Consider the following 15,962-nt stretch of genomic DNA (forward strand, 5'->3'; position numbering starts at 1 on the left):
CCTTCAAATAGACTTTGCAGCCCTTATAAGAGGCAGTATGGTTGCCCTTGCAGTGAGCACAGCTATATATATATATATATATATATATATATGCTATATGCTTCAAGAGTGAATAATATGTTTCCTTTCCTTTTAGTTTTCTTGTAGTTTCTTAAAAAAATTACACATTTTGCCGCTTCACCAGAAGGATCCTTTGAGTGATCTTGAGAAATATCTTCACAGGCTTCTGTTACGACACACAAATAGGTTAATGCTACAAAGAGAGAAAGAAGGTAAATTTATATTAAGTTTTTCTTAGCAAAAGTCTTGAATAGTGTTATGCTAAAATGTAGATTAACGTATCGTTCGAAATAATACCAGTTTTAGAGTAAACATTATTATTGAAACGTTTGAAAAGTTTTAACGGTAATTTGAATTTATTTCTTAACTGTAGAGGAAGCCACCGAATTCGTTCCTCAAACCCACAACTACTTGAAATGAAATTTGGTAAGGTAATCTGAATTCTGAGTTTTCGAATGGATTCACAATCCTTTTTATACCCTTGCAAAAAGGGTAGAGAGTTTATTACGCTTGTTAACGACTTTGCCAAGTTTGATCAGATCGGGTGACTTTATCATATAGCTCCCATAGGAACGATCGGTTGAAAACAGTGACTTTTGTCAATAACTTCGTTACTTTTGAAGCAATTGTCATAAAAATTTATATTTCTCAGTTTAGTATAACTATTAATGACTGTGCCAAATTTGATTAAGATCGGGCGACTATAGCATATAGCTTCCATAGGAACAATCGGTGGTGAACAGTGACTTTGATCAATATCTTCGTTATTTCCTAATCCGTTCTTTCGCAAATATTAGACCTTTTACACAAAAAACTTGCAAGGGTATACAAACTTTGACTCGGTCAAAGTTAGCCCCGGCCTTCTGATTTATTAAATTCTTTTCTTTTTTGCCTTTTTTGGCATGGCTTTGGCATGGCTTTGGCATTCCAATTAAATAAAATCACCTGACATTGAAGAAGATAGTCGTTTAGTGACTAGAATGTCTACGAAATTAATGTGATCAACTTTATAACATTTGAATAAATAAAAATGACTTCATTGATGATTCATTGACAATAAATGTATTGACCACATATTGTAGTGACAATAAAGTTTATTTGAAATTTTTATTTTAACACCAGTTTCTGTTTGATTATTATAAACATTTCCCGCCCATTCCGCAAATAACTTCGTAAGCCTTCGTGTAGATATGTGTATCCTTTTGATAAGTTGACCCCGGGGACTATAAAGGATTTCAGATCAATCGATGACCAAATTTCATTTGAGTATCAAATTTTGAATTTTATTAGTTTCATTTGTTAACTTCCAAATTAAGCAATTATAGAGTCTCAAGACTAGAATTGGATTCTTCAAAATTGATTGTAAAGCTATATAAGCTATTGAGATATAATTGTTATAAATATCTATACGAATATATGTTCCATCTAAATGTAAACTACTTTTTTAAAGGGTATGCTAAATCGTCACTTGAAACGAAATGTATGGAATATTTTGTGTGTGTTCTTTTCCCTTAGTTCCTTCCGCTCAGTGCGTAGCTAATCAAAACTAGTGATTTTCCTGTGAAAGCTGTTCGTAGCACCAGTCAAAAGGTTGTGTTCGTGACCTTTGCCAGGCGTTTTATAGTTGTCCCCATAGCTCAGTGTTTGGCATTTCTTTTTGCCGTGCTGATTTGGCACCCGCACACACAAACACACACGCGCACACTCATTCATGTAGTTGTATATTTATATATGTAAGAACTTACATATTAATACGCAGTCCATGCACACGGACAAAGTCTCCTTCTGCTGCTAGTTACACGCTCGTTTTTAGTACGTGCCAGAGCTTAGATACTCGACGGCACGCACATTGCTTTGTATCCTTCATCTGGAATACCACTGTTGCTGCTACTTACTTGCCCACGAGCCACATCAAGACCATACTTACAAACACACACTCACACGCATACCCACAAACATGTGTGTGCATGCTGAAAAGTATACCAAGTTTTCTTTACTTTCGGTTGCTTAAGCTTAAGAAATTTGGTTTTCGATTGTGTCCTCGAGTCTTAAAGTCTCACGGAACCTACATATGATAATGTCATTGGAATTGATGTGAGTTCATTTCAGTTATTTAAGCTAACGATTTTGGCATTTGCTTTTGGTCACACAATGACTTGGTCACACAATGACTGAGCAGAAGTCTCTTTCGATTGCTAAATAAATTTATTCGGAACAGTCCGACATTCGAGTTTTATGTCAAAACTAAAAATAAACTTTACTTTGCACACGACAATATTGTCACAATTCTCAAATTTCTTTACAATTCTCTTTACGACTCTCTATAAATCACAAAAATTCCAAAAATATTTCTTTATATATTTTGATTATTTTCATCAGTAAAACAATGTATTCAAAGATTATGCTGCATGTTTTACACAAATTTCGGTAAGTTTACATAGAAAGTTGACTGTTAGGCCAATTTTTAAATATCGAAAGATAACCATTCGTCCATTGAATTCTTCAGTTTCTCCAATTTGGTCTCGCAATTGCGCAAAAGCTCTTGGATGGAGTTGCCTCGTTTCCTGCGTCGCAGTAGATTAGCTGGAGTTGCCTCAGTTTCTGAATCATAGTAGCTCTCAGCTATATCTATAGCTAATGGTGCTCTGGGTTATATCGGGGGGCATGGAGACAAGGCTGCATATAGTTTCTGTCGATGCACTATCGGCATCGATGTGCTCTTATTCTGTCTATGTGGTACGTTTGAAGTTGGCTCAGTCCGAGTAGACCTGAGCATCCATCCTCACTGATTGACCCGTCTGTATGGACTTATCCGTGTCATAATGTAGATTTATCTTGGCCTGAGTCCATTTCAGCAACAAAACAGGCTGGCGACAATTCTGCCTATAGTCCCTTCTTCCAGACTACTTCCTGTCGAACTTCCTGTATCCTCTTGGACCACCAGACCTAGGATCCACCTCAACAATGGCTTTGGTGCGAATTGTACTGCTTGAAGAAGTAGCATCCTGCCAGTTCCTTGAGCAAGTCGGTCGTTGCATCTTATATAACTCGGCCTGGTCTTCGGGTTCTATAGGCACCATATAACCCATTACAGGCCTTCGATTAAGGAAATAGATCGATGACTTTTTTTTTTCGAGTGAAGCATTTTAATCAAAAATCGCGTTTGAATTGTCGAAAAATTTGATACAAACAATTTTGTCACTTTGATTCGTCTTTAAAATTGGAAATAATATAAATTATAATAAAGTAAAATTATTATTTGGGACTTCCGTTTCGTTCGGTGAATTAAAAGGATATTCTTAAGGTCATTTAAAAGTTAATGGATTTTGCGGATGTCAAAATGTAATTGTATAAAAAAATGTATCTTAGTGTAAAAACTAAACCAAAAGTTCTATGAAGGATTTTTATATCATCAACGTTTCCTAGATTTTTCATTTACATTCATACCCGTGAACCAGCCTCCCATTGCGACAACGTAAGTATATTGAAATTTGTCAGCGACTATTGCAAAATGAGAAAGAGGAAATGTTGATAACAAATTTCTTTGTATAGAAGATTATTGTCACGCGCACAGCTGAGAACTGTATTTTTGGGTGTAGGTGGGCGGAGTGGACTTTTCATATTCAAAAAATTTATTTTGAAGGATTCAAAAAATTCACCTTGCAGCCGTCAGCGTCGGTTGTGGCCAATCAAAGCAAAAAGAGAGTTTCTCAATAAATTTTTAGTTTTTAATAATCGAATTTGAATTTAAAATTGAACGAGGAATTAGCTTATTTACATATATAATTTACTTGCACTTTTGTCAGCTGATGTCAATTGATTGTTCAATATCTTTATCGATTATCGATAAATTATACAAAATTTGAGTCGAATACGAAAGATCCCTTTTTTAAGTTATTCGATAAGTTTTGTATTATGTATTTCCCGAATTACAACTTGTCAGAGGTAAATATTATATTATATCCTCTAATATCGATGTGTCAGATGGCTTAACAAATGGTGCACTTGGGCAGATGGTGCACAACTGAACGAAGACAACATTGTATGCAGAGTTTGGTTAGAATTTCCAGGTTTTCCAAACATTGGGAAACAACTGAGAAAAAAAGCTGCTCGTTTAGTTGTACAAGAGGAAATTTTGCTGTGCCCATTGAATTGCGAACTGCAAATATTTCTCTGTCAAGGGATAAAAAGGTTCCTGCCCGATGGAAACATTTTCCTCTGATTGCGGCTTGTGCAATGACGGTCTACAAACCACAATGTGAAAAGTTTCAATCGTTTATGAATATCATAAAATGCATTCGCAATCAATGGTTTATGTTGCACTATCGCGCGTAACGAGCTTAGATGGGTTGTTTATTGTGACACCCGAGATTGATAGCAAGAAATTCAGATTTCATCACAATCGACAGGAAACAGTAGCGACTGCATCTCTTATACGAGAATTTCAAAGATTGTCATTAAAAATTTCGTTATATACATTAAACTGCCAGAGTTTGCATGAGTTTGTCACGACTCTACTTGACTTAACAGATGTCGTTTGTGAAATAAGTAATATTCTATTACTAACCGAGACGTGGATGAAGAACGATAATGTAATAGATATTCCGAATTTCAAGTGCATTGTGCATTATAAACGACCAGCGGTTCGAACTGGAGGAGTAGCAATCTATAGAAATCAAAATGATACAGTTACCATTGTCACCGCAGATATGGATATAATCATGAGGAGTAATACAGATTCATTGTTGCGAAGTTCAAGTATCGGGGACATTTGTGCCGCCACATGCAGGATGGAGAACGGTACTGAACTAGTTATAGTAGTCCTTTACATATCGCCGGGTAATAGACTTGAGGACATAATTTTGTTCATCCACCGAACACTTCGGGAGTATACTGAGGAAGGTTCTCGTCTACTTGGACAAAATTTTCATAAACTCCCACTGATTTTGGCTGGAGACTTCAATGTCAATTTTGCAGATGAAAAGTCTGCGCCGCTGAAAACTTCTTTTCGAAGAATTAAATTTAACAATGAGCAGTAATCCTGCAGAATCTACAACAAGATATAACACAACCATAGATGCTGTTTTTCACGTTTTTTAACCCACATCCACTCACAAACATACATTTCATATTTCAGTTACCATAAACCAAACATTTCCGTGATAGAGTATGGGAACAATTAGGTTCCACGAAAATATTCGGGAAAATATCTTTGTAATAAACTGTCACTGTTAGAAAAAAATTGAATACTCCAACGAGTCAAAATTTAAACTGTAAACATTAAGAATATTTTAAATAAGCCCGCTCCTCGTCTCAGTGAATTTCCCCGATAACCGAATTTGGTCACACTAAAAGGGTATAATACACTAAGGCGGGGTACGGGCACACTCTCTCGAAATATAGTGAATAAGAACACATGTGCAAATTTTTTGAAAGGAAATAAAAATCCGAAAATATAAAGACAATCCCAAAGGTTTAATAACTGAAAAGTAGAGAGTTTACAAATCAGGTGTGGGGTTTGCCCTAAAGAACGTATTTTCATGAAATACACCGAAATCATTAAATTAAACAAAACCGCATTGTTTGAGTTGCTAGCGGCCACGGAAGTACCTTGCGACAAAGAAGCGTCAATTTACCAATTGCGAGCATTGGTAAAAGCAGTTATGGCACAGAATCAGTCTGAAGACTGATTCATCACTGGGTACATCACTATGTACCCGAAGAGCAGTCAGCCCAGCAGCGTCTGCAAATGTGCTTGCCGGACAACTTGTGGATGTTGGTCCGGAGCCTCTTATTGAGCAGCGCGGCTTGGGAAACATTGAGCAGCCAAGTACACCGGATGCATGTTTGTGAAAGCGATTCTTAGTAAGCTCCAGCTCCTTTGTATTATTGCTCTTCTCTGAACGAATTGCGAGAAAAGATGATGCGTTTTCAGACAGTTCAGCCACCAGCCAAAAACTACGTTCCTCAGGCTCATCAGACTTCAGACCATGCGCATGCCATTACGCCTGCTACAAAGGAGAAGAGATGTTTCAATTGCAGCCAGATTGGTCACTTAATGTTTGACTGTCCACGCCCGAAGAGACCATAAGGAAGTTGCTATCGGTGCTTCAAAGTGGGCCATCAGTACCGGAATTGTCCAATGCGAACCCAGATCGCCGCCATGAGCTCCAGTGAAGACCCGGACACCATTGATGATAAGTCATTTATTCAATTAGTAAGTTTAAGAATATCTTGTAAAGGGTGATGCACTGATGTTAATAATATTTTTGCCCTATTAGATTCCGGATGCACAGTAAGTTTTGCCAGTAGAGCGTCTTTGCCGCATTTAGATTGTTAATTAGTTAAAAGTTCTTTTCATGGACTGAGCGGTGGCTCTATTCTGACTTTTGGAACAGTCAAATGTTTAGTTCTGTTTTGCAAAAAATATTATGAAATTAAATTTTTAGTTATTCCCGATTATATTATGCCGACACAACTACTTCTTGGTAGAGACGCCTTGAATAAAATAGGTCTTAAGTTCTCATTAATTGAAAATGTAAGAAAATATGAAAAGAATTCCGCATCATTAAAGAGTACCATTGCTTTTAAAATTGTAAACACAAATCCTTCTGTGCATCCCTGTTTACTAAATATCCTAAGAATAAAACCATTAGTAATAACACCACAGATCTAGATAATAATTGTAATAACCCTAATGTAAACACGAATGCATCCCCGTTTCGAGAATGGCTAACAGAGTTGCAAACCGTTTGTGCAACGCTGTCAGATACCGGGAATACTACTGTTGGCAGTGAATTGGGATTAGGCGCGATGCGTGAGTGCCGAGACATTGTGCATGAGCATTACATTGATCGATTTTCAATTAATTACGGGTTGCCTAGATATATGATGAGAATATGTCTGACAGATACAACACCATTTCATAGTAGTCCTAGAAGGTTATCATATTATGAAAATGGAATCGTTTCAAAAACAGTTAGTGAGTTGTTACCCAATAATGTAATCCGACCAAGCAACTCTCCCTATGCGTCCGCCATCGACCTAGTGCGAAAAAAGGATGGCAATATAGGAATGTGCGTTGATTATCGAGGTTTAAATAAGAAGACTGTGAGGGATAATTTTCCGTTGCCTTTGATAGAAGATTGCCTAGTATAGTTCGAATATCTGAGAATGCCTTTTGGTCTAAAGAACGGACCAGCAGTATTTCAGAGATTTATATCGAACATACTTAGTGATATGATTAGAGATCGAGAACTTGTAGTATATATGGACGACATTATTCTTGCCACCCGCACCATAGATCAGCATCTTAAGTTGTTAGCAAAACTGTTAGATCGTTTTATTCAGTACAATTTAGAGCTCAATTTGAAGAAAAGCATTTTCCTACAGAAGAGCATAGATTATTTAGGATATGAAGTCAGTGATAAGGGAATTTTACCAAATAATACACATTTAAAAGCTATTCAAGAATACCCAGAAACACTTGACAGCAAAGCATTACACTCGTGCTTAGGCTTATTCTCTTATTTTCGCAAATTTGTTCCGAATTTCTCCCGCATAGCTAAACCGTTAACTGAGTTGCTTAAACAAGGTGGTCCATTTTCGATGAACAAAACCGCTAAAAATGTATTTCTTACATTAAGATCCGCCTTATCCAGTCCGCCCGTATTAGCTATCTTTAACACTAACTACGAAACTGAGTTGAATACTGACGCCAGTTCAAACGGCTTTGGTGCCTCTTTGATGCAAAGACAGACTGATGGCGAAATGCATCTAGTCTCTTATTATTCCCGAAAGGCGACAGCCGCCGAGTCCCGTTATCACAGTTTTGAGCTTGTAACTTTGGCCATAATATATGCCGTGCGCCGATTTCGCGTTTATTTAGAACACAGACCTTTTTTGATCGTTACCGATTGTAATTCATTGGTCCAAACCTTGAGTAAAAAATCAATAAATCTCCGCATTGCGCGGTGGTCGTTGGAATTGGAAAACTTTGATTATACCATTGCTCACAGACCCGGATCAAACATGGGCCATGTAGACGCATTAAGTCGGCAAACCGAGTTGTTAGAGAATATTGTAGAAGGTGATTTTGATCCTTGCGATTTACCGTATATTACTTTTGAGGAAAGTTGCGTTAAACCGTGTGAGTCTGGTAGAGATTTGACCAAGCTGTGTGCCATTCAAGATGATAGTTGCGTTGAATCATGTGAGTTAGTTAAACCGCCTGAGTTTGAAAGCGATTTGATAGAACCGTGTGTCCCCTAAGAGAAAAATGAGTTTAGTAGAGATTCGATTAGACCGTATGCCGTTTTAGAACAGAGTTCTTCCGAACCGTGTGAAATAAAACCATGTGCTCCTTTAGGGAAGAATTATTTAGGACCGTTTGGGACAAACCCGTGTGTTCATTTAGCGAAGAGTTGTTTCAGGCTGTGTGAGCTATGTTTAGAAAGAAGTCGGTTAAAGCTGGTTAAGAATAAACCTTGCGTTTCTTTATATGAAAGTTCTGTTGATCCGAGATTGAGTAACCAAAGCGAAAGAAGTGACTAGATCGATCGAAATGAGTCGGCAAACCTGGTTGGTGAAAGTGGGTGCGTCTCCGCAAGATGTTGATTTATTATTGCAGTCAGAACAAATAAGAGATCCGGATATCCGTAAACTAAGAGAAAATTTAGAAAAAGGCAATGATGTAGTGTACAAAAGAAATGCTAAGGAACGACTGTGTTTGTATGCACCGGCTCGCATGCAAGGGTAATTAATAAGAAGGTGTCACGAGAAACTAGGTCACTTAGGCGTTGAGAAATGTGTGAACAATTTGAAAGAAAAGTACTGGTTTCCGTTAATGAAGCCAAAGGTTGAGGCGTTTATAAAAGATTGTCTGCCGTGTATTCTACATAGTGTTCCAAGAACTATACATAATAGAACCTTGCATAGTATTCCGAAAAGTCCGATTCCATTTGATACCATTCATGTTGACCACTTGGGTCCCTTACCGAGTGTTACATCAAAAAGAAAGCACCTTTTAGTAGTGATTGACGCATTTACAAAGTTTGTGAAATTGTATCCCGTAAATTCCACTAGTACCAAAGAAGTTACCGCCACATTAGAAAAATATTTTGATTATTCCGACCAAGAAGAGTTATATCCGATAGAGGTACGTCTTTTACGTCGTTTTAGTTTGCTGAACTTGTAGAAAACTGAAATATTGACCTAATCAAAGTAGCGACTGCTGCCCCTCAAGCCAATGGGCAGGTCCAGCGTGTGAACCGTGTGTTGACCCCAATGTTGGGAAAGCTGTCAGAACCTTTAGCCCAAGCCGATTGGTATAAATTAGTTAATCGTGTGGAGTTCGCTATTAATAACTCAGTGCAGTGTAGTACCGGTAAAACTCCGTCAATGTTATTGTTTGGTTGCGATCAGCGAGGCCCTTAGTAGACGAATTAACCGAGTATCTTGACGAGAAATTTAGTTCAGAAAACCCCTGTAACCTTGAGGCCACTAGGCAAGAGGCAAGTGCGAAAATTCAATTATCGCAGGAGCGCAATGAAAAGCGGTACACCTTAAGGCATAAGGCACCTTTATCCTATAGAGTCAATGATTTTGTTGCCATTCGCAATGTAGATGTCACTCCCGGGTCGTGCAAAAAGTTCGATCCTAAATACCGTGGTCTTTATAAGATAAATCGAGTTCTTCCAAATGACCGTTACGAAGTCACTGATATTGACGATTGTCAACTTACTCAATTGCCCTACAAAGGTATCTTAGAATCAGCCCGACTCAAGCCGTAGATGCATTCGTGTGATAAAACTGTGAGTTTCTGTTTGTAATATGTATTTGATAAGCAGTATTCGTATATGTGTATTGTAGGTTGTATGTATGTTGAATTATATGATCGAGGTCGATCAATTGTCGGGATTGGCCGAAAACATTAAGAATATTTTAAAAAAGCCCGCTCCTCGTCCCAGTAAATTTCCCCGATACCCGAATTTGGTCACACTAAAAGGGTATAATACACTAAGGCGGGGTACGGGCACACTCTCTCGAAATATAGTGAATAAGAACACATGTGCAAATTTTTTGAAAGAAAATAAAAATACGAAAATATAAAGACAATCCCAAGGGATTAATAACTGAAAAGTAGAGAGTTTACAAAACGAAGATAAATATTATTGCTTTCATGTTTTGGTCATATGCAAGTTTAATAAAAATATGTTTATCAAAAAAGCCACTGTAAATAAAGTATTATATTGCTTTCATTTGTTGTTCATTTTCATTCATTTCTGCTATTGTATATGACTGTAGTTCATCGTTTACTCGACGAATTTCTCACAGCTTTTTTCCCATTCATTTTCCATTTCAAATACTTGGTGAGTTATAGAAAATATAATTTCTGAATGGATGTCTAACCACCTTTATTGAAGCCACAAAAGATGTCGAATTGCTCGTCAAGAATCGATCTCACCGAGATCGATGAGCGCGATCAGCTCGAAGACATGCATTTGGAATTGGAACGCCTTCAATCCAATGATAATGTAAATGAAGAGAATACAACAACAACATATCAGGAACCAACTCCAGTGTCAACCGTTCCAGATGAAGATTTGGAATATCCGCTTGATATGCCTTTTCGTTTTCGACTTACTGGAACATTAGATGAACCTAGTCGTCGACGTCGTGCTCCCGCTCCAGCCAGACGTCATGCTGCAACAAATAGAAGACAGTCAATTGCCCACAGAAACAGACAGTTAGACGCGATTCATATAATGCGAAGAATATTCACTCCACCAAGTGTACCCCGGAGAGCTGGGGCAAGAAATGATGAACGAATGCGTCGTCTTATGGCCCGAATGGAAAATCTTCGTCGTCAATTTGCCAACTCAATGAATCGAGTACTGCGTCGTAGGGCCCGAATGGAAAATCTTCGTCGTCAATTTGCCATCTCAATGAATCGAGTACTGCGTAGATTTCCATTTACAACCAGTGGTGAAGCTGGATATTTGTCTAAGATATATAAACTAATAACTGAAACACTATATATTCTTAGCCCACAAAATTAACGAGTGAATGGATTTTGGATTCTTCTTAATGTTAAATTTTTAATTTAATTGTATTAAGCTGCAGTCATTTGACATCGATTTTGCCAATTTTGAATGAGAAACTCAGCTTGACTTTCTGAATTTGTTGTACAATTTCTTTAACTATTAACATGTCACTCGATATATGTTAATAAAGATGGATGAAATCCAAAATGTAGTTCCAGTTCGAAAAGTAGTTTTAAATATTTCATAAATGAATATTGGCTTAATTCATAGTTGAATCAGTAAGTAAAATCCTTGCTAAATGTTGATAAAAGAAACTTCTTTATTATTCGTTGATAACAGTTCAATAATGTATTTTGTATTTATCTTACGTTTCTTTATCGTCCTTTTTTATTACGTTTTAATTAATTTTTTGTCCTGAAACTACTGAATTGTCATTATTACATTGGCGAAAAGAACAAATAGTTTTCATTTATCCATTTTTCATTAAGCAGAACGACAAAGTCCATTATTCTTTAAAGGAATGGTCACTGGGAAAATATTGAAAGATTACTTCCTATTCGGAACTCATCAATTTTAGGTAAGTTGACAAACTTTTAATTATTGAAAGAACCAGAACTTGAATTGATTTTCTAATTGAGATGACAAAGTGCATGACCAAGAGGATGGGAAATTAATGATTGATTTAGGAGCATTCCTAGCCATGTGATTGACAAAGTGTCTTTTGCAACAATTTTCCAGAGAATGATCGCCAATGGCGTGTGCTTGCTCTTGTTTTTTTTGTCACCTCAAATTAAGGCCACATGCTTCAGTGCATCACCAATAACTCCATCATCTTCAACATCATCATCATCTTCACCATCATCATCTCGAACAACAGCGACAGAAACTGAAGCAATCGACTGAGAGACAAAAATAAGGATCCATTTATGTTTTTTGGTTCCCCTGTCCATGTGGCGCCATCTCCATGGTCTTATCTGACATTATTTTCTCCCTTCTCTCAGTTCTCGTTCCCCTTAAGTTTTATGACAATCTCGCGACAGGGTTCCTAACTTTGACTGTCGTAATTGATATTAAGACAAAATGAGCCCAATGGGAGGCCTAACAACTTGCAAACAAACAAATGTAACGAGCGGATTTATTTTTGGCCAAAAATATATATACATATACACTCTCATCTTAGCTGATAGTCAATTGCTTTATATGTTCTCTTCATATTACAAAATATGAAAACTGACTTGACGTACATACATAAAACTTCAGGCAGCATCGTTGTGGAAAAACCATTTATAGATCTACTATGAAAATGTTTTAAGTAACAAGAATAGTAAAATTGTGTCTAGAATACTATATATTCAGACTTGGTTTGACTTAAGAGGTGTATCTTTACTATGATATAACAAAAGAGATTGATTTTCTAACATTTCACAATAAAGTGTCATCCTTATTATTCAACAAAAAATGTCCATTGCGACGTTACTTAAACTTCCAATTTGATGTTATTATTGCCTCTCAAATATAATGAGAGAAAATTATGCGCCAAATTTCATTGGAACTAAATTTAGTTTAGTCATTAAAACTCAAGCTATCATTTATATAGGTTTAAATTTTAATTTAAACGGGTTTCTTCTTTGTTAGACATTTGTTTTTAAGCCCTTCGAAGGCCGAAATTTCATAGAAGAAAAGTTTTCTCAGCTGTAACATCTAATTTTTCTATTCTAAACAATTTATAGCCATTGTATACGGAACCACATATTATTTAGTGGACAAACTTTGAATTTATATTTAAATTTTACAAAATAATATAAATCTAAAGAAACCGGTTAAAAGCTTTATATACATAGAAGTCAACACTTAGATACCAAAATTTATCTGATATCTCTTTAAAGGATGATCTATATAAATTTAAATGATCAAATAAGTAATAGTTTATCCATTTAACATGAGAACTCTAAGCTGACTCTTGACCAAAAATTAAACGGCATTGATTTAGCTTGAACTTCAATTTTGAGACCTGATGACACTTGAATGGGGATTGGCAAACCAATTGCATTCAGGTCCGATCTGTAGGTTAGACTGGTTTTCAATTCAGAATCAATCAGCAAGAGACTACCACGATGACAACGGCGTCTATTGACCAATTCACAATTGGTAAATTCCTGCTGTTGCTGCTGCTGCTGCTGCTGCGGCTGCTGTCGTCGCTATTGTTTGGCAATTCACATAAAGGGAATCGAGTGGTAGGAGATTGAAACCGAAGGGAAGGCAGTTGTCTTTCGGATTGCGCGTGAACAAAAACGCGACAACAAAGCAATATTAAAGGCTTTTGGGGATGGGAGAAAGAGATAGAGAGAGACAGAGAGAGAGAGTGACACAGTGAAAAGAGGCTAGAAAGATGGGTAGGTCATTGGAGCCCATCAAAAAAGTGCAATGTCGACACTCTGGCTTTGACAACAATAGAGAGAGAAAGAGCGAGAAAGAGACCCATGGCTGGACTCCATTCATACATCCTCATGTCCTGGTACGCTTCGATAGCTCCATTCGCTAGGCTCTGGGGCGAACTTAAGCCACAAAAGCATTTTGCAGCTTTTGTGCATCGACTCTGACGTTGTTTCTGGTTTCAACCAACCCAACTGCCCTTCCCCTCCCGCCTTTCTACTCTTCACCTTAAACTACTGCTCCTCCACCTGTCGAGGGATAACTCTAATGACGTTAATGGTGAGTGGCAACGACGCACAGTAGGGCCTTCTGGCATTTAGCATTGCAAAAATCATAGCGTCTAAACCAATAAAGCGATTTCAAAAAGCATATGATAAAGAATACCTTAAGCTTCAAAATGAATGCTTGTCAAAAGTGCTGGGTGTTCGTGGTGCTGTAATATTCAAAGTCAAAGTCAGAAAATATTTCCAAGCATGTGTTTCCTTTAAAAATGGATCGAAACCCGGTTTTTTTCAATCACAAATGGAATTTTTCATTGTTTTAGACGACTATGTAACATTTTTTAATGTTTTAATTTGGTTTTTTAATATAATTACAAAAAGAAAAAACATTTTTAACATTTTTTTTTAGGTTAATTTTGAAAATTTGCTATTGATGGCTGATTTTGTTCAAAATAATTTTCACTATTTACGTCAGTAACTAATAAACTCAACATTTCGGGACTATAGTTGCTATTTTCCAAATCCTTTCGTGATCGCACGTGTCTCAGTGATGCAATAAGTGGGTCCGAAGAGGCTGCTAGAATGTTAAAAAGGTCTTTATTTTGTCTAAAACGAAAAGTTTTTAATGTATTAGTGTATCTGAACCTTTTGTAGTCCTTGTTTTTACATTCCTGTGCTTCTTCGGATAGCTCTCCAAGTGGTAAATACTAATATTCTATTAAATCCTTTCCTTGAGCCAAAATCCTATGTACCGTTGGGGTAAGTTTTTTTTGCGGATACAATTCAGTCAAAAGATGAGCAGTCTTTGAAGTATATTCGGCAAATTTTTCACCATTTACCATTTCCTTGCAATTTATAACATTCAAGATAACAGCCAACCTTTTAATGATCTCTTGACCAACACCTGTTATAAAAGATGTCACTTCATCATTTTCAAAAAATCTCCTTGAAGTATTTTCATCATGCCTTGGGCAGTCAACTTTTAGTCCCAGCTTTATATTGTGTATATTTGATTTTCAACTTAAGCTCCGTACTAGCGTTTCCGAATGAAACGCTCATCTCCTTTAGCAATCCCATTTCAAAATCATTTAAGTTTTCACACTCTTTGAAAACTTTCAAAATCCTTTCATTCTTGAACAACATTTTTGCACAATTAAATAAAACTGTCTTGAATTATATTGACAAATACTATTCAGTCCTGATTTTAGGTGTTTCCACTTATGAAGTTAAAAACAAACTGTCGCAAACGAGAGGAATAAGTAGCTCTTTATGTTATATTTTTTGAATTAACTAGGTAGAACGAAAAATCGGTATTACCCGCTTATTAATACACTGTTGAGCCACAAGGCCAACCGTTCAGCAAGAGGACGAAGTCAAGTCCTCCACCATAATCATTTTGATATACAACTCTATCCGCCGCTACACCGGTGACGTCACAAATGCCGTCAGAGGGAAAGGTGGAATTAAATAATTGGCGCCCAACAGGCTTTATACTGGAATCCGTTAATCTTACGATATTGGAATACCATATACTACCATATACTATTATATAGGAATACCATGGCCCTAAACAAAAACATGTAAGTGAATGTTTGGTAAAAATTGAAAAAATTTTATGAAAATTTAAAAAATATAAAAATAAAAAGTAAAGAATTTGTAAGTGAATTGGCAGCGCGAAATTGTGCATTGCGGTACAGGTTAATTGTAATATTGTTAACGTGCAAGTGCGTTTTAAAAAAAAAAAAAAAAAAAAAAAGAAAAGAGGTTGAGGTATATGAGAGAGTGACAATTGACCCTAGTGTGAAGTGTGAAGTTAAGTTAGACATTGTAAAGTCAGTGCCTAGCTTTGATGGAAATCATGAGGAGTACGTGTCTTGGCTACAAGCGGCTACAGACGCGTATGAAATTTTCAGAAGATACGTAGTCAGTGAGGCGCATTACGAGGCTGTGGCCATTTTTAAAAATAAAATCACTGGGCCGGCTCGAGTAATCCTTACGTCGCACAACACAGTGCTTAATTTCGAGGCCATTATTGCCAGACTGGACTGCACATACGCAGACAAAACGTCCTTACGCGTACTAAGACAGCAACTCGAACTAGTAAGGCAGGGTGACCTAAGCCTAATGAATTATTACGATGAGGTAGAAAAGAAGCTTACGCTCGGGACAAATAAGATAGTAATGACACATGACGAACAGGCGT

At 36.8% G+C, this 15,962-nt stretch overlaps 1 long non-coding RNA gene across 1 annotated transcript; it reads left to right on the plus strand.

Moving 5' to 3' along the window:
* The first annotated feature begins 2,276 nt into the window (after window positions 1–2,276).
* Window positions 2,277–3,318, plus strand: LOC124461271. The gene is made up of 2 exons (XR_006954998.1): window positions 2,277–2,487; window positions 2,567–3,318. It is a non-coding gene; the product is annotated as an uncharacterized LOC124461271 (long non-coding RNA).
* Window positions 3,319–15,962: the final 12,644 nt, after the last annotated feature.

Source organism: Drosophila willistoni, unplaced genomic scaffold (assembly GCF_018902025.1).
Source record: "Drosophila willistoni isolate 14030-0811.24 unplaced genomic scaffold, UCI_dwil_1.1 Seg290, whole genome shotgun sequence".
Lineage (NCBI taxonomy): Eukaryota > Metazoa > Arthropoda > Insecta > Diptera > Drosophilidae > Drosophila > Drosophila willistoni.